Below are 26,404 nucleotides of genomic sequence, written 5' to 3'. Positions count from 1 at the left end.
TAAACATTAAAGTTTTAGTGTTGCTTAGTTACTGGCAAATTATTACAAACCCACAAATTGTTTTCCACTGTTGACGTTCGGATTATGATAAGGTTGTTTGTAGTTAAGCACAAAGCTACACAATGGGCTATTTGTACCCTGCCCATCACGGGTATCGATACCCGGTTGCTAGCAGTGTGAGTCCACAGACATACCGTACTGCTGTGTCACTGAGGGACTCGAAAAGGTATATAAAACATTTAGCTACGATAATCAATTATTTCTTCAGTATTAATATTATCACCTTGAAATACTCCTAATTAATTAAAATATAAGTTTAATTAATTATACTCTTATTTTATTTAATTATGTTACAATTTTATTTAGTCATAAACAATGATTGTGTTTCCATCAAACGTTTTCATCTATGGCCTCATTTCTGAGCCTCATCACTAGGTGTCTCACGTTCATCTTTTATTTGATTTAATTTAATATGTGCTCTGCCCACCACCGGTATCGATAACCGGTTGCTCGCAGTGTGAGTCCACAGACATACCGTACTGCTGTGTCACTGGGGGCCCCGGCATGGCCAGGTGGGTTAAAGCGTTCGACTCGTAATCTGAGGGTCGCGGGTTCGAATCCCCGTCGCACTAAATATGCTCGCCCTTTCAGTCGTGGGGGCGTTATAATGTAACGGTGAGTCCCACTATTCGTTGGTAAAAGAATAGCCCAAGAGTTGGCGGTGGGTAGTGATGACTAGCTGCCTTCCCTCTAGTCTTACACTGCTAAATTAGGGACGGCTAGCACAGATAGCCCTCGAGTAGCTTTGTGCGAAATTCAAAAACAAACCAAACTTTGTTCTTTGTTAAGCCTAAAGCTACTCACTGGGCTGTTTGGTTCGTTGTTACGAAGCGCAAAGCTACACAATAAGCTGTTCTTGCTCTGTCTACAACGTACATCGAAACTCGAATTTCAGCGTTATATACCTTCAGATTTACTGCTGAGCAGGGGCGGGACAGTTGATAAGTTGTTTGTTTTGATGTCAAAAAGAATGCTAAAAATGGGCCTTGACCATCGTGTGTATCAAAACCCTGAAAGAATTTCTCTTTTGAAAAAGAATCGAAACTGAACTATCTGAGTAATATGTGTCATGATTTGATTTTTAAGTTGAATGAACGAAAAGGTTGACAGAAGAAAAATAGGTTCTGTTACTTTAACTTTCTGATAATGTAGCAGCTAAACAGTCGGATAAAATGTGTCGGGTGTTTAAGTTATTTCAAAACAGAACATATAATTTTAGGTTCCAGCTCCTCACTTCCACCTAACCCTCCTAAAACATGTTATTCAATCCATCCATCCAGTTAAACATTTTCTGTTATCGTAACTTTTGTTTTAATCGCTTCGAAAACTGTTTTTCCTTTTATCACTTAATTACTTGTTACGCAAGCTTAAATTTGTTTACGTAGTTCAATATAATAAGAAATATATATATATATATATATATGCTCATTATTTCTCCGCCTGACGTCGCTACAACAAGTTACTGACCTACGTAACATTATACGTTGCTACAGTCCTCTATAAAATAATAATAATTAGACAAAAAATAACAACAGGTCCTTGTATGTTGGCTGTTATCGTAAGCTTGATTTGTTTGTCTTGTGGTTTAATATAACGACACCGTTCTGGACTGATGTAAATAAACCACATGGCTGACGAAGAACGCGGTTTTCTTAACGAGCCAAAAATGAAGACACGAACAATCATTAGAACGGCATGTTCATTAAGGACGAAGATTCGATAGAAAGGTTTTTTTTTTGCACTGTACAGATCTGGATTTTTACTTGGAATAGGGTTAACATTAAACCAATACAAAACTTATCTCAAATGGTCGAATATTCCTTTTAGAGATAAGAATTTTAGAAGCTGATAAGAGCATATACGAATCGAAGGAAAAGCCAGCCAGAAACACGAGTGGATAGCGTTGAATAAAAAATTCTAGGACCTCTAAAGACAACTTCAGAAAATGGGAGTAAAATAATGGATAGTTCCTTGTAATAGTATTGGGTTGAGGAATAATTCGTGAGCGTTTTTTCAAGTTAACAAAATATATTCATAACTGAAACGCTTTCGCAAAATAATTCATGTCATTTGGTAGATCATTTTTTGCTCTAATAGATGGTGTGTTTGATTTTCATATGTCTTTAATTTTTACTTTCATTTTTAGCTCATTAAATGGACTGTCAAGTGGACAAAATCGAGCATTTTCGACACCATCTGCTTTTTGCATTTAATTTCTTGCAATTTCGTTTAAAACAATGCATACTATATACCTAGGTATTACATGAAATAAAGTATCATAATAAATGTTTTGGGTGTAATGTGTTCATGCATTGAAGTATTGTATAGTCTTGCATGTAATGCTTGAATGAAATTATTTAAAAACGCTCACGAATTATTACTCAACCTAATAAAATGTACCAAAAATATATTTTAAAAATATGACTCTAGAATAAGGTTCTATATTTGCGCTGTAAACAGGAACCACAAAATGTGTTTTTCGAGCCCGGAGGTCTAGTGGTTTAGAGATAAGCCTACATATTTACACTGCTAAAATCTGAGGTCGATTACATGTGGTGGACAGAGTGCGTATTGCTAATGTTTATCTTTGTTCTAGAATAACATATAAAGAGTTTAATTAAAAGGATTACAGGTCATACTTATGTATTCAAACTAGAGTTACACATGGTTCACTTCGTAATATATAATAAAGTTATCTTAGCTCAGGGTGAAATATAGTTAAAAGTCGCTCGGCTTCCATATTTCAATTCGTTATAAACGGATTTAAGACGACTTTTGGTAGTGTGTGTGTGTTTGTGTTTTCTTACAACAAAGCCACATCAGGCTATCTGCTGAGCCCACCGAGGGGAATCGAACCCCTGATTTTAGCGTTGTAAATCCAAAGACATACCTCTGTACTAGCGAAGGGCACTTTTGGTAGTTACTAGCTTAGAAATTCCTTGGATTTCGATAAGTTACGCAGACCGACGTACCTATGTATTACAGAAATTTTGTTTCTATCCAAGTAATGTTTGGTTTATGAAAAATAAAGCGATCAAATGTACGTCTTGCACCGAAGATCAAATGCCGCTGGTCTTTTCGCGCGATGAAATAGAAAGGTTCTCGTGCTAAAAAAAACAATTGGAGAGAAAACAAAAATTCGTTGTAATAAACGTGAATTGTATATTGACAGTTTACGTGTCTATTGTTGGTGTTTTATTAACAATAAATTAAATATTTGGTATAAACACATACTGATTATTTATAAATGGTAACCATAGAAACGTAAAGGTAATAAACACCGTCTGTATATCGACTATGAAGAGTGTCGTATGAAAACAATTTGAATAAAATATATTTATGTTTAAATTAAATATATACGTTTCATAAAATAGCAACAAAAACAAGAAGACATTTTGGTTATAAATCATTTGAAACTGAACGGTAACAAATACCTAGAAAATGAATAACAGATTTAGAGATATAAGCTTTGAACCTTACAATACCAACATAATACATGTTGGGTAATACCAACAGTATAGGAACTGTACACTTTGTGATGTGTAATACCAACAGTATACAAACTGTACACTTTGTGATGTGTAATACCAACAGTATACAAACTGTACACTTTGTGATGTGTAATACCAACAGTATACAAACTGTACACTTTGTGATGTGTAATACCAACAGTATAGAAACTGTACACTTTGTGATGTGTAATACCAACAGTATACAAACTGTACACTTTGTGTTGTGTAATACCAACAGTATACAAACTGTACACTTTGTGTTGTGTAATACCAACAGTATACAAACTGTACACTTTGTGTTGTGTAATACCAACAGTATAAAAACTGTACACTTTGTGATGTGTAATACCAACAGTATACAAACTGTACACTTTGTGTTGTGTAATACCAACAGTATAAAAACTGTACACTTTGTGATGTGTAATACCAACAGTATACAAACTTTACACTTTGTGTTGTGTAATACCAACACTATACAAACTGTACACTTTGTGATGTGTAATACCAACAGTATAGAAACTGTACACTTTGTGATGTGTAATACCAACAGTATAGAAACTGTACACTTTGTGATGTGTAATACCAACAGTATACAAACTGTACACTTTGTGTTGTGTAATACCAACACTATATAAACTGTACACTTTGTGATGTGTAATACCAACACTATATAAACTGTACACTTTGTGATGTGTAATACCAACAGTATACAAACTGTACACTTTGTGTTGTGTAATACCAACAGTATACAAACTGTACACTTGTTGTGTAATACCAACACTATATAAACTGTACACTTTGTGATGTGTAATACCAACAGTATACAAACTGTACACTTTGTGATGTGTAATACCAACAGTATACAAACTGTACACTTTGTGTTGTGTAATACCAACAGTATACAAACTGTACACTTTGTGTTGTGTAATACCAACACAAAATAAACTGTACACTTTGTGATGTGTAATACCAACAGTATACAAACTGTACACTTTGTGATGTGTAATACCAACAGTATACAAACTGTACACTTTGTGTTGTGTAATACCAACAGTATACAAACTGTACACTTTGTGTTGTGTAATACCAACAGTATACAAACTGTACACTTTGTGTTGTGTAATACCAACAGTATACAAACTGTACACTTTGTGTTGTGTAATACCAACAGTATACAAACTGTACACTTTGTGTTGTGTAATACCAACAGTATACAAACTGTACACTTTGTGTTGTGTAATACCAACACTATAGAAACTGTACACTTTGTGATGTGTAATACCAACAGTATAGAAAATGAACACTTTGAATCGTGTAACACCAACAGTTTTGAAATTGTAAAAATGGTGTTGTATAACAACAACCCTAGAAATTATTGACCACGTGATTCTATTACCAACATAATAGAAACTGCATACTAACAGTGTAGAAACGGTATATTTTGTGTTGCGTAATACCAACAGTAATGAAACTGTGTACTTTGTGTTATGTAATACCAACAGCATAGAAACTAAACACATTGTGATGTGTAATACCAACAGTACAACATAACCTGATATAAGTAAATGAAATAACTAATGTGTTTTCCATAACTTGTGAATCACAGTTGGAAACAGCATGAAGTATGCACCTGCTTTTGGGTTTTTAATTCCGCGCAAAGTTACAAATTGGATATCTGCGCTAGCACTCCCTAGAGGGAAGGCAGATAGTCATAACTACCCACCGCTAACTCTTGGGCTCCTCTTTTACCAAATAATAGTGGAATTGACCTCACATTATAACGCCACCACGATTGAAAGAGCGAATATCTTCGGTGTGGCGGGAATTCAAACCCGAGACCCTCAGATTACAAGATCAACGCACTAACGCACCTGGAAATGACGGGCCAATATATATACCTACTAAAACGAATGAAAATGTACCCAAGAAAATCGTCCAGTAAAATCTACAACCTTATTAATGCTTATGAAATAATTTACCAGTATAAAAACTACAAACCTTATTAACGCTTATGGAATAATTTACCAGTATAAAAACTACAAACCTTATTTAGGCTTATGAAATAATTTGCCAGTATAAAAACTACAAACCTTATTAACGCTTATGGAATAATTTACCAGTATAAAAACTACAAACCTTATTAACGCTTATGGAATAATTTACCAGTATAAAAACTACAAACCTTATTTAGGCTTATGAAATAATTTGCCAGTATTAAAACTACAAACCTTATTAACGCTTATGGAATAATTTACCAGTATAAAACTACAAACCTTATTAACGCTTATGGAATAATTTACCAGTATAAAACTACAAACCTTATTTGGGCTTATGAAATAATTTGCCAGTATTAAAACTACAAACCTTATTAACGCTTATGGAATAATTTACCAGTATAAAAACTACAAACCTTATTAACGCTTATGGAATAATTTGCCAGTATAAAAACTACAAACCTTATTAACGCTTATGAAATAATTTGCCAGTATAAAAACTACAAACCTTATTTACGCTTATCAAATAATTTGCCAGTATAAAAACTACAAACCTTATTAACGCTTATGAAATAATTTACCAGTATAAAAAGTACAAATCTTATTAACGCTTATGGAATAATTTACTAGAATAAAAACTACAAACCTTATTAACGCTTATGAAATAATATACCAGTATAAAAACTACAAACCTTATTAACGCTTATGGAATAATTTGCCAGTATAAAAACTACAAACCTTATTAACGCTTATGGAATAATTTACCAGTATATAAAAGTACAAATCTTATTAACGCTTATGGAATAATTTACTAGAATAAAACTACAAACCTTATTAACGCTTATGAAATAATATACCAGTATAAAACTACAAACCTTATTAACGCTTATGGAATAATTTGCCAGTATAAAAACTACAAACCTTATTAACGCTTATGGAATAATTTACCAGTATAAAAACTACAAACCTTATTAACGCTTATGAAATAATTTACCAGTATAAAACTACAAACCTTATTTAGGCTTATGAAATAATTTGCCAGTATAAAACTACAAACCTTATTAACGCTTATGGAATAATTTACCAGTATAAAAACTACAAACCTTATTAACGCTTATGGAATAATTTACCAGTATAAAAACTACAAACCTTATTTAGGCTTATGAAATAATTTGCCAGTATTAAAACTACAAACCTTATTAACGCTTATGGAATAATTTACCAGTATAAAAAACTACAAACCTTATTAACGCTTATGGAATAATTTGCCAGTATAAAACTACAAACCTTATTAACGCTTATGAAATAATTTGCCAGTATAAAACTACAAACCTTATTTACGCTTATCAAATAATTTGCCAGTATAAAAACTACAAACCTTATTAACGCTTATGAAATAATTTACCAGTATAAAAAAGTACAAATCTTATTAACGCTTATGGAATAATTTACTAGAATAAAAACTACAAACCTTATTAACGCTTATGAAATAATTTACCAGTATAAAAACTACAAACCTTATTAACGCTTATGGAATAATTTGCCAGTATAAAAACTACAAACCTTATTAACGCTTATGGAATAATTTACCAGTATAAAAACTACAAACCTTATTAACGCTTATGAAATAATTTACCAGTATAAAACTACAAACCTTATTAACGCTAATGAAATAATTTACCAATATAAAACTACAAACCTTATTAACGCTTATGAAATAATTTACCAGTATAAAAACTAGAACCCTTATAAACGCTTATGAAATAATTTGCCAGTATAAAAACTACAAACCTTATCAACGCTTATGAAATAATTTGCCAGTATAAAAACTACAAACCTCATAAACGCTTATGGAATAATTTACTAGAATAAAAACTACAAACCTTATTAACGCTTATGAAATAATTTACCAGTATAAAAACTACAAACCTCATAAACGCTTATGGAATAATTTACTAGAATAAAAACTATAAACCTCATTAACGCTTATGAAATAATTTGCCAGTATAAAAACTAGAACCCTTATAAACGCTTATGAAATAATTTACCAGTATAAAAAGTACAAATCTTATTAACGCTTATGGAATAATTTCCCAGTAAAAAACTACAAACCTTATTAACGCTTATGAAATAATTTGCCAGTATAAAAACTATAAACATTATTAACGCTTATGAAATAATTTACCAGTACAAAAACTAGAACCCTTATAAACGCTTATGAAATAATTTACCAGTATAAAAAGTACAAATCTTATTAACGCTTATGGAATAATTTTCCAGCATAAAAACTACAAACCTTATTAACGCTTATGAAATAATTTGCCAGTATAAAAACTACAAACCTTATTAACTCTTATCAAATAATTTGCCAGTATAGAAACTACAAACCTTATTAACGCTTATGAAATAATTTACCAGTATAAAAACAAGAACCCTTATAAACGCTTATGAAATAATTTACCAGTATAAAAACTACAAACCTTATTAACGCTTATGAAATAATTTGCCAGTATAAAAACTACAAACCTTATTAACGCTTATGAAATAATTTACCAGTATAAAAAGTACAAATCTTATTAACGCTTATGGAATAATTTACTAGAATAAAAACTACAAACCTTATTAACGCTTATGAAATAATTTACCAGTAAAAAAACTACAAACCTTATTAACGCTAATGAAATAATTTACCAGTATAAAAACTACAAACCTCATAAACGCTTATGGAATAATTTACTAGAATAAAAACTACAAACCTTATTAACGCTAATGAAATAATTTACCAATATAAAAACTACAAACCTTATTAACGCTTATGAAATAATTTACCAGTATAAAAAGTACAAATCTTATTAACGCTTATGGAATAATTTCCCAGTAAAAAACTACAAACCTTATTAACGCTTATGAAATAATTTGCCAGTATAAAAACTACAAACATTATTAACGCTTATCAAATAATTTGCCAGTATAAAAACAACAAACCTTAATAACGCTTATGAAATAATTTACCAGTAAAAAACTAGAACCCTTATAAACGCTTATGAAATAATTTACCAGTATAAAAACTACAAACATTATTAACGCATATGAAATAATTTACCAGTATAAAAACTACTAACCTTATTAACGCTTATGAAATAATTTACCAGTATAAAAACTACAAACCTTATTAACGCTTATGAAATAATTTACCAGTATAAAAACTACAAACCTTATTAACGCTAATGAAATAATTTGCCAGTATAAAAACTAGAACCCTTATAAACGCTTATGAAATAATTTACCAGTATAAAAAGTACAAATCTTATTAACGCTTATGGAATAATTTACCAGTATAAAAACAAGAACCCTTATAAACGCTTATGAAATAATTTGCCAGTATAAAAACTACAAACCTTATTAACGCTTATGAAATAATTTGCCAGTATAAAAACTACAAACCTCATAAACGCTTATGGAATAATTTACTAGAATAAAAACTATAAACCTCATTAACGCTTATGAAATAATTTGCCAGTATAAAAACTAGAACCCTTATAAACGCTTATGAAATAATTTACCAGTATAAAAAGTACAAATCTTATTAACGCTTATGGAATAATTTCCCAGTAAAAAACTACAAACCTTATTAACGCTTATGAAATAATTTGCCAGTATAAAAACTACAAACATTATTAACGCTTATCAAATAATTTGCCAGTATAAAAACTACTAACCTTATTAACGCTTATGAAATAATTTACCAGTATAAAAACTACAAACCTTATTAACGCTTATGAAATAATTTACCAGTAAAAAAACTACAAACCTTATTAACGCTTATGAAATAATTTTCCAGTATAAAAACTACAAACCTTATTAACGCTTATGAAATAATTTGCCAGTATAAAAACTACAAACCTTATTAACGCTTATGAAATAATTTACCAGTATAAAAGTACAAATCTTATTAACGCTTATGGAATAATTTACTAGAATAAAAACTACAAACCTTATTAACGCTTATGAAATAATTTACCAGTAAAAAAACTACAAACCTTATTAACGCTAATGAAATAATTTACCAGTATAAAAACTACAAACCTCATAAACGCTTATGGAATAATTTACTAGAATAAAAACTACAAACCTTATTAACGCTTATGAAATAATTTACCAGTATAAAAACTACAAACCTTATTAACGCTTATGAAATAATTTGCCAGTATAAAAACTACAAACATTATTAACGCTTATGAAATAATTTACCAGTATAAAAACTACAAACCTTATTAACGCTAATGAAATAATTTGCCAGAATAAAAACTACAAACCTCATAAACGCTTATGAAAGAATTTACGAGAATAAAACTACAAACCTTATTAACGCTAATGAAATAATTTGCCAGTATAAAAACTACAAACCTTATAAACACTTATGAAATAATTTACCAGTATAAAAACTACAAACCTTATTAACGCTTATGAAATAATTTGCCAGTATCAAAACTACAAACATTATTAACGCTTATGAAATAATTTACCAGTATAAAAACTACAAACCTTATTAACGCTAATGAAATAATTTGCCAGAATAAAAACTACAAACCTCATAAACGCTTATGAAAGAATTTACGAGAATAAAAACTACAAACCTTATTAACGCTTATGAAATAATTTACCAGTATAAAAACTACAAACCTTATTAACGCTTATGAAATAATTTACCAGTATAAAAACTACAAACCTTATTAACGCTAATGAAATAATTTGCCAGAATAAAAACTACAAACCTCATAAACGCTTATGAAAGAATTTACGAGAATAAAAACTACAAACCTTATTAACGCTAATGAAATAATTTGCCAGTATAAAAACTACAAACCTTCTTAACGCTTATCAAATAATTTGCCAGTATAAAAACTACAAACCTTATAAACACTTATGAAATAATTTACCAGTATAAAAACTACAAACCTTATTAACGCTTATGAAATAATTTGCCAGTATAAAAACTACAAACATTATTAACGCTTATGAAATAATTTACCAGTATAAAAACGAAAAACCTTATTAACGCTAATGAAATAATTTGCCAGAATAAAAACTACAAACCTCATAAACGCTTATGAAAGAATTTACGAGAATAAAAACTACAAACCTTATTAACGCTAATGAAATAATTTGCCAGTATAAAAACTACAAACCTTATTAACGCTTATCAAATAATTTGCCAGTATAAAAACTACAAACCTTATAAACGCTTATGAAATAATTTACCAGTATAAAAACTACAAACCTTATTAACGCTTATGAAATAATTTACCAGTATAAAAACTACAAACCTTATAAACACTTATGAAATAATTTACCAGTATAAAAACTACAAACCTTATTAACGCTTATGAAATAATTTGCCAGTATAAAAACTACAAACATTATTAACACTTATGAAATAATTTACCAGTATAAAAACTACAAACCTTATTAACGCTAATGAAATAATTTGCCAGAATGAAAACTACAAACCTCATAAACGCTTATGAAAGAATTTACGAGAATAAAAACTACAAACCTTATTAACGCTATTGAAATAATTGACCAGTATAAAAACTACAAACCTTATTAACGCTTATGGAATAATTTACCAGTATAAAAACTACAAACCTTATTAACGCTTATGGAATAATTTGCCAGTATAAAAACTACAAACCTTATTAACGCTTATGAAATAATTTGCCAGTATAAAAACTACAAACCTTATTTACGCTTATCAAATAATTTGCCAGTATAAAAACTACAAACCTTATTAACGCTTATGAAATAATTTACCAGTATAAAAAGTACAAATCTTATTAACGCTTATGGAATAATTTACTAGAATAAAAACTACAAACCTTATTAACGCTTATGAAATAATTTACCAGTATAAAAACTACAAACCTTATTAACGCTTATGGAATAATTTGCCAGTATAAAAACTACAAACCTTATTAACGCTTATGGAATAATTTACCAGTATAAAAACTACAAACCTTATTAACGCTGATGAAATAATTTACCAGTATAAAACTACAAACCTTATTAACGCTAATGAAATAATTTACCAATATAAAAACTACAAACCTTATTAACGCTTATGAAATAATTTACCAGTATAAAAACTAGAACCCTTATAAACGCTTATGAAATAATTTGCCAGTATAAAAACTACAAACCTTATCAACGCTTATGAAATAATTTGCCAGTATAAAAACTACAAACCTCATAAACGCTTATGGAATAATTTACTAGAATAAAAACTACAAACATTATTAACGCTTATGAAATAATTTACCAGTATAAAAACTACAAACCTCATAAACGCTTATGGAATAATTTACTAGAATAAAAACTATAAACCTCATTAACGCTTATGAAATAATTTGCCAGTATAAAACTAGAACCCTTATAAACGCTTATGAAATAATTTACCAGTATAAAAAGTACAAATCTTATTAACGCTTATGGAATAATTTCCCAGTAAAAAACTACAAACCTTATTAACGCTTATGAAATAATTTGCCAGTATAAAAACTATAAACATTATTAACGCTTATGAAATAATTTACCAGTACAAAAACTAGAACCCTTATAAACGCTTATGAAATAATTTACCAGTATAAAAAGTACAAATCTTATTAACGCTTATGGAATAATTTTCCAGCATAAAAACTACAAACCTTATTAACGCTTATGAAATAATTTGCCAGTATAAAACTACAAACCTTATTAACTCTTATCAAATAATTTGCCAGTATAGAAACTACAAACCTTATTAACGCTTATGAAATAATTTACCAGTATAAAAACAAGAACCCTTATAAACGCTTATGAAATAATTTACCAGTATAAAAACTACAAACCTTATTAACGCTTATGAAATAATTTTCCAGTATAAAAACTACAAACCTTATTAACGCTTATGAAATAATTTGCCAGTATAAAAACTACAAACCTTATTAACGCTTATGAAATAATTTACCAGTATAAAAAGTACAAATCTTATTAACGCTTATGGAATAATTTACTAGAATAAAAACTACAAACCTTATTAACGCTTATGAAATAATTTACCAGTAAAAAAACTACAAACCTTATTAACGCTAATGAAATAATTTACCAGTATAAAAATTACAAACCTCATAAACGCTTATGGAATAATTTACTAGAATAAAAACTACAAACCTTATTAACGCTAATGAAATAATTTACCAATATAAAAACTACAAACCTTATTAACGCTTATGAAATAATTTACCAGTATAAAAACTAGAACCCTTATAAACGCTTATGAAATAATTTGCCAGTATAAAAACTACAAACCTTATTAACGCTTATGAAATAATTTGCCAGTATAAAAACTACAAACCTTATAAACGCTTATGGAATAATTTACTAGAATAAAAACTATAAACCTCATTAACGCTTATGAAATAATTTGCCAGTATAAAAACTACAAACCTCATAAACGCTTATGGAATAATTTACTAGAATAAAAACTATAAACCTCATTAACGCTTATGAAATAATTTGCCAGTATAAAAACTAGAACCCTTATAAACGCCTATGAAATAATTTACCAGTATAAAAAGTACAAATCTTATTAACGCTTATGGAATAATTTCCCAGTAAAAAAACTACAAACCTTATTAACGCTTATGAAATAATTTGCCAGTATAAAAACTACAAACATTATTAACGCTTATCAAATAATTTGCCAGTATAAAAACAACAAACCTTAATAACGCTTATGAAATAATTTACCAGTACAAAAACTAGAACCCTTATAAACGCTTATGAAATAATTTACCAGTATAAAAACTACAAACATTATTAACGCATATGAAATAATTTACCAGTATAAAAACTACTAACCTTATTAACGCTTATGAAATAATTTACCAGTATAAAACTACAAACCTTATTAACGCTTATGAAATAATTTACCAGTATAAAACTACAAACCTTATTAACGCTAATGAAATAATTTGCCAGTATAAAACTAGAACCCTTATAAACGCTTATGAAATAATTTACCAGTATAAAAAGTACAAATCTTATTAACGCTTATGGAATAATTTACCAGTATAAAAACAAGAACCCTTATAAACGCTTATGAAATAATTTACCAGTATAAAAACTACAAACCTTATTAACGCTTATGAAATAATTTTCCAGTATAAAAACTACAAACTTTATTAACGCTTATGAAATAATTTGCCAGTATAAAACTACAAACCTTATTAACGCTTATGAAATAATTTACCAGTATAAAAAAGTACAAATCTTATTAACGCTTATGGAATAATTTACTAGAATAAAACTACAAACCTTATTAACGCTTATGAAATAATTTACCAGTAAAAAACTACAAACCTTATTAACGCTTATGAAATAATTTACCAGTATAAAACTACAAACCTCATAAACGCTTATGGAATAATTTACTAGAATAAAACTACAAACCTTATTAACGCTTATGAAATAATTTACCAGTATAAAACTACAAACCTTATTAACGCTTATGAAATAATTTGCCAGTATAAAAACTACAAACATTATTAACGCTTATGAAATAATTTACCAGTATAAAAACTACAAACCTTATTAACGCTAATGAAATAATTTGCCAGAATAAAAACTACAAACCTCATAAACGCTTATGAAAGAATTTACGAGAATAAAAACTACAAACCTTATTAACGCTAATGAAATAATTTGCCAGTATAAAAACTACAAACCTTATAAACACTTATGAAATAATTTACCAGTATAAAAACTACAAACCTTATTAACGCTTATGAAATAATTTGCCAGTATAAAAACTACAAACATTATTAACGCTTATGAAATAATTTACCAGTATAAAACTACAAACCTTATTAACGCTAATGAAATAATTTGCCAGAATAAAACTACAAACCTCATAAACGCTTATGAAAGAATTTACGAGAATAAAAACTACAAACCTTATTAACGCTTATGAAATAATTTACCAGTATAAAAACTACAAACCTTATTAACGCTTATGAAATAATTTACCAGTATAAAAACTACAAACCTTATTAACGCTAATGAAATAATTTGCCAGAATAAAAACTACAAACCTCATAAACGCTTATGAAAGAATTTACGAGAATAAAACTACAAACCTTATTAACGCTAATGAAATAATTTGCCAGAATAAAAACTACAAACCTCATAAACGCTTATGAAAGAATTTACGAGAATAAAAACTACAAACCTTATTAACGCTAATGAAATAATTTGCCAGTATAAAAACTACAAACCTTATTAACGCTTATCAAATAATTTGCCAGTATAAAAACTACAAACCTTATAAACGCTTATGAAATAATTTACCAGTATAAAAAACTACAAACCTTATTAACGCTTATGAAATAATTTACCAGTATAAAACTACAAACCTTATAAACACTTATGAAATAATTTACCAGTATAAAACTACAAACCTTATTAACGCTTATGAAATAATTTGCCAGTATAAAAACTACAAACATTATTAACGCTTATGAAATAATTTACCAGTATAAAAACTACAAACCTTATTAACGCTAATGAAATAATTTGCCAGAATGAAAACTACAAACCTCATAAACGCTTATGAAAGAATTTACGAGAATAAAAACTACAAACCTTATTAACGCTATTGAAATAATTTACCAGTATAAAAACTACAAACCTTATTAACGCTTATGAAATAATTTACCAGTATAAAAACTACAAACCTTATTAACGCTTATGAAATAATTTGCCAGTATAAAAACTACAAACCTTATTAACGCATATGAAATAATTTACCAGTATAAAAACTACAAACCTTATTAACTCTTATGAAATAATTTACCAGTATAGAAACTACAAACCTTATTAACGCTTATGAAATAATTTACCAGTATAAAAACTACAAACCTTATTAACGCTTATGAAATAATTTACAGTATAAAAACTACAAACCTTATTGACGCTTATGAAATAATTTACCAGTATAAAAACTACAAACATCATTAACGCATATGAAATAATTTACCAGTATAAAAACTACAAACCTTATTAACGCTTATGAAATAATTTACCAGTATAAAAACTACAAACCTTATTAAAGCTTATGAACTAATTTGCCAGTATAGAAACTACAAACCTTATTAACGCTAATGAAATAATTTACCAGTATAAAAACTAGAACCTTATTACCGCTTATGAAATAATTTGCCAGCATAAAAGCTACAAATCTTATTAACGCTAATGAAATAATTTACCAGTATAAAAACTACAAACCTTATTAACGCTAATGAAATAATTTGCCAGCATAAAAACTACAAACCTTATTAACGCTTATAGAATAATTTACCAGTATAAAAACTAGAAATATTATTAACGCTAATGAAATAATTTGCCAGTATAAAAACTACAAACCTTATTAACGCTTATGAAATAATATAGCTGTATAGAAACTACAAACCTTATTAACGCTTATGAAATAATTTGCCAGTATAAAAACTACAAACATTATTAACGCTTATGAAATAATTTACCAGTATAAAAACTACAAACCTTATTAACGCTAATGAAATAATTTGCCAGAATGAAAACTACAAACCTCATAAACGCTTATGAAAGAATTTACGAGAATAAAAACTACAAACCTTATTAACGCTATTGAAATAATTTACCAGTATAAAAACTACAAACCTTATTAACGCTTATGAAATAATTTACCAGTATAAAAACTACAAACCTTATTAACGCTTATGAAATAATTTGCCAGTATAAAAACTACAAACCTTATTAACGCATATGAAATAATTTACCAGTATAAAAACTACAAACCTTATTAACTCTTATGAAATAATTTACCAGTATAGAAACTACAGACCTTATTAACGCTTATGAAATAATTTACCAGTATAAAAACTACAAACCTTATTAACGCTTATGAAATAATTTACAGTATAAAACTACAAACCTTATTGACGCTTATGAAATAATTTACCAGTATAAAAACTACAAACATTATTAACGCATATGAAATAATTTACCAGTATAAAAACTACAAACCTTATTAACGCTTATGAAATAATTTACCAGTATAAAAACTACAAACCTTATTAAAGCTTATGAACTAATTTGCCAGTATAGAAACTACAAACCTTATTAACGCTAATGAAATAATTTACCAGTATAAAAACTAGAACTTTATTACCGCTTATGAAATAATTTGCCAGCATAAAAGCTACAAATCTTATTAACGCTAATGAAATAATTTACCAGTATAAAAACTACAAACCTTATTAACGCTAATGAAATAATTTGCCAGCATAAAAACTACAAACCTTATTAACGCTTATAGAATAATTTACCAGTATAAAAACTAGAAATATTATTAACGCTAATGAAATAATTTGCCAGTATAAAAACTACAAACCTTATTAACGCTTATGAAATAATATAGCTGTATAGAAACTACAAACCTTATTAACGCTTATAGAATAATTTACCAGTATAGAAACTACAAACCTTATTAACGTTTATAGAATAATTTGCCAGTATAAAAACTACAAACCTTATTAACGCTTATAGAATAATTTGCCAGTATAAAAGCTATAAATATTATTATTTTTTTAAATACAAAAACCTGTTTTTGAATTTCGCACAAAGCTACTTGAGAGCTATCTGTGCTAGCCGTCCCTAATTTAGCAGTGTAAGATTAGAGGGAAGGCAGATAGTCATCACCATCCACCGCCAACTCTTGGGCTAATATTTTACCAACGAATATTGAGATTGAACGTAAAATTATAACACCCCCACGGCTGAAAATACGAGCATGTTTATTGTGACAGGGATTCGAACCCGTGATTTTCATATTACGAGTCGAACGTCTCAACTATGCTGGGCTCCCCAGGACTCAGATGTAAAACTTGGGCTAACGAATCAAACAAATACCATTAGACCTCATATAATGTTGAAATAGATATGTGTGTACGTATATATAGAATAATTAAATCATTTGGTCTGCTGTTGGACGTCGAATAATTAATTCGACGAAATGACATAACGTTATTCGCACACCTAAACTAAGTTTGCTATATAGTGAGATATCACGTGAATGAAAACTGTAATTATTGTTAACATTTCTGTTAACCTTAACAATATATAAATTCTTTATGTTTCTGGCACGTATTAGAAACGCATCGTTTGTCCGACATAGTGAAACAATGTAAACAACTTCGGTATTCGAGAGAAACTGTTGTTCATTTTAACAGCGCCACACAGTTTGATAACGTGTGTATATTTAGAACATATTCAACGTTGTCTTTCATTGTTACGCAGCAAAATCAATCCAGCTTATGATCTTATAATTATGTTTTTGTGCTGTGTATTCATGTTACATATACACTGAGACAGTTTACTCTGTACATTTCTTCCGCTACAACGAATAAAATTGGAATAATGTTCACAAAACCTACATTTAGCTAGTTTAAACGTTTTACGTGAGTATTTAAGATAGAACTATTGTAACCACTGCGAATTATCTGGAGTAAGTCTGTGTTGTTGACACACATTCGTTTAAACAACATGGAATCTATAAATAATGTTGACGTCTGATATAGTCACAGAATCACATCAACAACATGGAATCTATAAATAATGTCGACGTCTGATATAGTCACAGAATCACATCAACAACATGGAATATATAAATAATGTTGACGTCTGACGTCTATTATGTGATAGAGGTCAACACACAAACACTAAAACTAAGAGCAGAACATTATGTGGTAGAGGTGAACACACAAACACTAAAACTAAGAGCAGAACATTATGTTGTATAGGTGAACACACAAACATTAAAACTAAGAGCAGAACATTATGTGGTAGAGGTGAACACACAAACATTAAAACTAAGAGCAGAACATTGTGTGGTAGAGGTGAACACACAAACATTAAAACTAAGAGCAGAACATTATGTGGTAGAGGTGAACACACAAACACTAAAACTAAGAGCAGAACATTATGTGGTAGAGGTGAACACACAAACACTAAAACTAAGAGCAGAACATTATGTGGTAGAGGTGAACACACAAACACTAAAACTAAGAGCAGAACATTATGTGGTAATGGTGAACACACAAACATTAAAACTAAGAGCAGAACATTATGTGGTAGAGGTGAACACACAAACACTAAAACTAAGAGCAGAACATTATGCGGTAGAGGTGAACACACAAACATTAAAACTAAGAGCAGAACATTATGTTGTATAGGTGAACACACAAACATTAAAACTAAGAGTAGAACATTATGTGGTAGAGGTGAACACGCAAACATTAAAACTAAGAGCAGAACATTATGTGGTAGAGGTGAACACACAAACATTAAAACTAAGAGCATAACATTATGTTGTAGAGGTGAACACACAAACATTAAAACTAAGAGCAGAACATTATGTTGTATAGGTGAACACACAAACACTAAAACTAAGAGCAGTACGTTATGTGATAGAGGTGAACACACAAACATTAACCCACCTGGCCATGCCGGGCCAACATGTGAATCAATGCTACGTTTGAAGGTTTATCATATTAAAAATCGAGTTTCGATACCTGTGGGAGCACAGCCCTAATGGTGTATTGTGTAGTTTTATGATTAAACGACTAAATTATATATTGTTTGAATTTTAAGTGAAACTAGGATGGTTTATTAATTCAAAGTATTGTTTTAAACCTTTAAAGGAAGATGTTTGTTTTTAAATTTCGCGCAAAAATACACGAGGGCTATCTGCGCAAAGAAAGATGTGTTAATATATTAGCACATTTACACAGAATACTTAACACTTTCCTTTATAATAACTTTTGTAAATATGAAATGATTTTATAAAAATATATACAGATAGTGTTTTCTACTCGTGTATGCGTTCATAGCTATTGTTTAAGACATAATGTGAACAAGAAACATAAACATTATGAAACATGTTCGTAACAAACAATTATATCTATTGTTGGAATAATAACAATACAATAACAGACCTTATTTCAAAATTTAGCGTTTTGACCAATAGCTGTTGTTTTATTGTTTAATTTGAGTTTTGTTTTTGCGAGGTCACTTTCGTGTTCTTTCTACATAATTAATCATAATTTATTATCGCGCAGTTATAACTTTTCTTGTAGTTAAAGAAATTTTAAAAGTAGGAATATTCTTTATGTTTTTGTTTCATGATACATAAATAACAGTCTGTGTTCTGTCCATACATCAAAGTTCAATGTTTAGGATTATAAACCTTCATACCTCCCGTTAAGCCTACATTTTGTCTTGTCGATTTTTATTTCAATGACTTCAATAAGAGACACCAGTTTATGAAAGCAAATATTACCTCACAAATGTAGATATATTCAAAAATCACAACCAAACTTTTATTTTAGTTTTCCAATGCTTTTAGTTCCTGCTTAAAACTTGCACAACTTGAAATTTAATCCAGTTAGGAAAGAAAATAATATGTGTGGAGAAATATATATATCTAAATAAATATTTGATTATGTTTACTGAGTGATTGACAAAGTGAAGGATTTTCGCGTATGACACAAGCAACAATTTGAAAATAGCAAAAAAAACGCCAAATTACACGTGACTTGCGCAACTTTTTACAGTTTTAAATATAAACTGAACTGTTTGCATTAGCAAACACAATCAAAAGTTTAGTATTCTTTTAAATACTGTGATATTTGTCACTGGATACAATGGAAAGTAGGAAACCAGACGACAAGTAGCTACCCGTGTGGACAATTTACCGTTTCCTTAGCTTCCCGAATGAATTATATGGAAGTTGTTCATAAATATGAGAGAGAACACTTTGCTTAGTGCGTGATTAAAGGTTGTGCCAATGTTGTACTTGAATTAGGTGAACAATATCTCATAATTATTTGATATATGAGAGAAGTTTATAAGTGAACACTTTATCAGTTTCCATAGCTACCTGAGTGGAACTTGGTACTTTGCGAAGCTACTTCAGTAAATAGTTTGCTATTTTCCTTGGTTACCTGAGTTACGCTTGTGGTACTTTCTTTAGTAACCTGAACAATGTGCGACTCCCAGTAACAAATAAATATGTCTTATCTTTCTTAGCTACTATCATAATCACAGAAATATGACTTTCTCGTTTCGCATAGCTAACAATGCATTTCACACTTAACCCTGTTAACAATGATTTCCTTAGTTAACACAATTAACAATGTAAACAATGTGAACATTATTTAAGAGTTACAACGTAAACTTCTGTCCCATTCATTGACAGTTTTTAACGATGTTGAAGCCACGTTCTTACATAGATTTAGGACCCTAAACCCCGTGTTATTATAAACATTGGTTCACTTCCATTTGTTAAAAAAACTGATTGAGTTTTTTTTTAAATATCGGCTTTTATTTGTATAGCCATGCGCAAAGAAAATACCCCTTATGCCAGTCTTGTTAATAAGACACTTCTGACAAAAATACAATAATATAGAAACAGTGTTGCTGGCCTGAGGCCTTCAACGCTTGAACTTTTATCATATCGAAATAACTAGCAGTCATATTCGAACGCCAGTCGTTACAAGCGGGATGCTGTCAGCTAAAACACACGTCGTGGTCTGGCGGTGTCACGTGCAACAAACGTATTTTTCAAATTAGCTGTTCCTTCGTAGAAACTCAGAACATTTACCTAAACACGTGAGTAATCAGAGAAAAACCAAAATAAATAAATAAATAAAAAATCGAATTTTCTCGCAAAGAACTAAGCTTCAGTCACAGTCGTTATAAGTTACCTGTGCACGTGCAGACGGCGAGGGCCATTCCAATGGACGACATTCTACTGCGAAATGTCTAGCTGTCAAAATTTAAGTCCGGAGAAAGGCAAGACACCCTCTAATGGCGGATCTATCTGAAACAAACTGTAAGCCTCTTAAGGCCAAGAACCGGTACCACAGCTTTTCTTAAGCCTAAACCCAGCAGTCAACGGTACAGAGAGGACAACAAGTTTACAAGCTGGGAATACTGGCGTAAACGAGTTACGTGTAGTTGTTTTCGACCATCCCTAAGACTTTTCTTTACCCCACCTCTCGCCGACTTGATGTTTTGTACTACAATTCAGTAGTTCTAGTACGTATGTGTTTTTTTTTTCAACGTAAAGAACGAAGACTTTGACAACGGTGTGGATGTACTAGCTAACAAGGAATCTATCTATGTATCTTTACAACGGTGTGGATGTACTAGCTAACAAGGAATCTATCTATGTATCTTTACTAATTACGCAGGTTTTTGTTTTGTTGGTGTTCTTTTTTTGGTCGAATAACGAACCAATTTGATGATTCCGAAGATCAAACTAAAGTTATGATAAGTGATGTCGAGAAAACCCGCTTGTAGAGAAAAATATTTATGTAAAAACGGCTCGTTTGGGTTGAGAAAGTGTTTTACGTAGAAGAGCGAACAACGTTTCGACCTTCTTCGGTGAACCTGACGATGACCGAAAAATGCTCAACCCAAACGAGCCGTTTTCACATAAAAACAAAGTTATGGTTCGTTCGCAACGATGTCTTCATTCATCTGACTCTCGTATATTACGTCTTTATAAACTTTGCAGGGATATCTTTGTCTTCAAAACGAGTTTCGTCATACAATGAAGACGTGTCTTCGGAATAAGAAATGACGTTTCGATCTTATTAAAAAAAAAAGTTGACAAGCGTAGTTGGTGTTGTTTAAATCAACTGCTAAACCATAGTTAATCTATTGTTACGTTAGGTGTTTTTCTCGGTTACTCCAAGTTGGGCCTGAGTGAAATTCGCGTCTCTTGGCACGATCAAATATATAATTTTTATCAGCTCTTTCAGCCGGTTAGGTTTGGTAACACAGTTACCAGTATCAGCTATCATGACTACAGTATCAACTTGACCTGACTGTAGTCACTAGAGCCGATGGTTGTAACTGTGTTAGAGAATTGAAAATTCTTATAAATATTTTATTTTTTACTTTGGTTAAAAAAAGAAACATAAAAACGTTGATTTCCCTCTAACCTTCACCGTCTAGAAGTGTTTGTATGCTTCTGAGGGATGTCCCCAACATGTAAAAAAAAATCCCCCCCTAACATTGACTAGTCGACTTTCAGTTCTCAGCTTATAACGCAATGCGACGAGTTTTACAAAATAAACCGTAGTTCTAGTTAAAACAAAACAAAAGAAACGTTTATTACAAAAAGATAATTAGTTTGGTTTGGACTAGTTGTGGCGAAGCACAAACGTACATAATCGAGTATCTGTGTTCTGCCTACCACGGGGATTGAAGTCCGAATTTTAGTTTCGTTTCTTTGTTTTGAATTTTCGTGCAAAGCCACTCGAGGGCTATCTGCGCTAGCCGTCCCTAATTTAGCAGTGTGAGACTAGAAGGAAGGCAGCTAGACATCACCACCCACCGCCAACTCTTGGGTTACTCTTTTACCAACGAATAGTGGGATTGACCGTCACATTATAACGCCCCCACGGCTAAAAGAACGAGCATGTTTGGTGCGACCGGGATTCGAACCCGCCACCCTCGGATTACGAGTCGAACGCCTTAACACACTTGGCCTTGCCGGGCCAGGTGTCTTATAACACACTGTATAGGTAATAAATAACACGAGGGGAAATAAGCTAACACATAAAAGAATAAAACGAACCATCTTTGTCAGACATGAGTGAACCTTTTATTTGAAAAGAAGGAGATAATACAAGTAGAGATAAAAATATAACAAACGAAGTAAATAAAACAATAGGTGAGCCAATCGTAGCCAATAATCCACGTTTCTTTTTTCTTTTAAACTTTCTAAACGTGACACGTGGATTTCAAGTTAAAAATGAGCGGAATTTAAACACCGTGTGCGAATTACTGTTTTCCCATAAAATCATAAATGTAGTTGAAAGTTATGTGGTCTCTCAGTGGTGGCGCTTACGTCGTTAATATTTTGTGCAATATAGCAATAGATAATGATCAAAAGTGGGTAAGTTAACCTTTTGAAGTGAGTGGGGTCCAACGTGGGTAGGGGCCTTTAGGGTTAAACAAGGGGTTGATAACTCTCTTGATTACCACCATTATAGTCCCCTGAATGATGTCGTTCAGCATAGTTCTCATTGTACGAGTACAATTTAAAAAAAATATATATAACTATAACAAAGTTTATCACATTTATAACCAGTTTTACCAAACTAAAAAATGTTCGTTAACGCTTACAATTAGTTTTTACCACACTAAAATAGATCTTTAACACTTATAACCAGTTTTGTCAAACTAAACACTGATCATTAACAATTACAACCAGTTTTTACCACACTAAACATTGGACATTAAAACTTATAATCAGTTTTTACCACACTAAACACAAGACATTAAAACTTACAACCAGTTTTTACCACACTAAACACAGGACATTAAAACTTATAATCAGTTTTTACCACACTAAACACAGGACATTAAAACTTACAACCAGTTTTTACTACACTAAACACTGGACATTAAAACTTACAACCAGTTTTTACTGCTCTAAACACTGGACATTGACACTTACAACCAGTTTTTATCACACTAAACACTGAACAATAACACTTACAACCAGTTTTAAACACAGATAGTTGACAACTGTAATGAATATATCGCTTTATTTATCACGGATGACAGAAAACCAGGCTATAAATACCAATGTTTACGATACATTTATTAAATGTCACTATGGACACAGATTTTAAACAGAATACTAAAGCAATTCTTTTTAAGTAGCTCTGTGTTGCTATATTAAAACAAGAATTACAAAAACATATCAGATATGATTTTGCCCTGATAATGGTAAAACATTTACAGAAACTAGCTGGCTGTATGTTTCGTAAAATAATTTTACTTATTACTGTACAAAAAAAAAAACGACGTTTGTTTTCTCAGCTCTTACTCATAAGACAGCTAATGTTCGGCAGATAGAAGCAATTGTTTCATTTTTTTAATTTCGCGCAAAGCCACTCAAGGGCTATCTCCGCTGAAAGAAACAGAAACTTATTTGACACTTTAGTGTTATTTACTTAAGTTTTAGTTAGTTTTGCTTCTATCTCATTTAGGGTTAAGATTTCAACAAACGTCAAGTGAAATAACCATGTGTTATCTTCAGAATTATGATAACGTTATCGCTCGAGATTTACTTCTTGATAATTAAACAAATTATGTGGAAGTTCTAAATAATATGGTTAATCAAATTATATGGAGGTTACATATAAACACAGCTAATAACCCTTTTTTAATCGATAAGATTAATCCCCATATATCAGATTTGGGGGAAAAGATATGTTACGGTATCATTGTATATTTACCCCTTTTAATTTAATGAAATATGAACTCGTCCAAGCCGTAACTAATCAGAGATTTTCTCTCTCATGAGCATGTGACGTAATCTTCTCCGCACTTAAGCACGTGCATGTACTTCTGACGTAACGCAGATAAATCAATGAAATATATACACTTCATATTATGTTATAAAACACCGAAAACAAACATTATTTTCACCTCCCCAGTTCACGAGAGTTTAGACCTATTTTCTTACCTTTCTCGTATGCCCTTAAAGTAAAATTAAAACGTTGACACGAAGGCATTAGGTGTGGACTCTATGGAGATGCTTTCATTTTGGCAGTAAAGTTATGTTTTTTCTTGAATTTGTCTGCAGAATTGTGATAAAATAACGTAGAATTCCATTCAGTGTGTTAATATTTTAACTAAGATAAGTGACAAAAAGTCACTATATATATATATATATTCTTGTTTTACAGTGATGTAGGATTTGTTTATATCACCAATCGCTGACATCTAGTTCGTTGTCCCTAAGAATGACAGCGGGTGTTTGTTCCACTATAGAAGTAGCCAATAGTGAGTTTTTGTTTCCACAAATTTTGTATTGTTATGACTAGGTGAGTTCTCAAACTTGAGAGAAGAGACAATCTGTAGAACAAACAATATTTAGACACTGATAGAACTAACAATATCTGATAGAACCAATAATATCTATACACTGAAAGAACTAACAATATATACACATTGATAGAACTAACAATATCTATACACTGATAGAACTAACAATATCTATACACTGATAGAAGTAACAATATCTGATAGGACCAATAATATCTATACACTGATAGAACTAACAATATCTACACACTGGTAGAACTAACAATATCTATACACTGATAGAAGTAACAATATCTGATAGGACCAATAATATCTATACACTGATAGAACTAACAATATATACACACTGATAGAACTAACAATATATACACATTGATAGAACTAACAATATCTACACACTGGTAGAACTAACAATATCTACACATTGATAGGACTATCAATATCTATACACTGGTAGAACTAACAATATATACATATTGATAGAACTAACAACATCTATACACTGGTAGGACTAAAATATCTATACACTGATAGAACTAACAATATCTACACATTGATAGAACTAACAATATCTATACACTGATAGAAATAAAAATATCTACACATTGATAGAACTAACAATATCTATACACTGGTAGATCTAACAATATCTACACATTGATAGAACTAACAATATCTACACACTGAGAGAACTAACAATATCTACACACTGATAGAACTAACAATATCTATACACTGATAGAACTAACAATATCTACACACTGGTAGAACTAACAATATCTATACACTGATAGAAGTAATAATATCTGATAGGACCAATAATATCTATACACTGATAGAACTAACAAT

This window comes from Tachypleus tridentatus, chromosome 3 (genome assembly GCF_004210375.1).
Source record: "Tachypleus tridentatus isolate NWPU-2018 chromosome 3, ASM421037v1, whole genome shotgun sequence".
Taxonomy (NCBI): domain Eukaryota; kingdom Metazoa; phylum Arthropoda; class Merostomata; order Xiphosura; family Limulidae; genus Tachypleus; species Tachypleus tridentatus.
Note: the sequence above shows the minus strand (reverse complement) of the source record.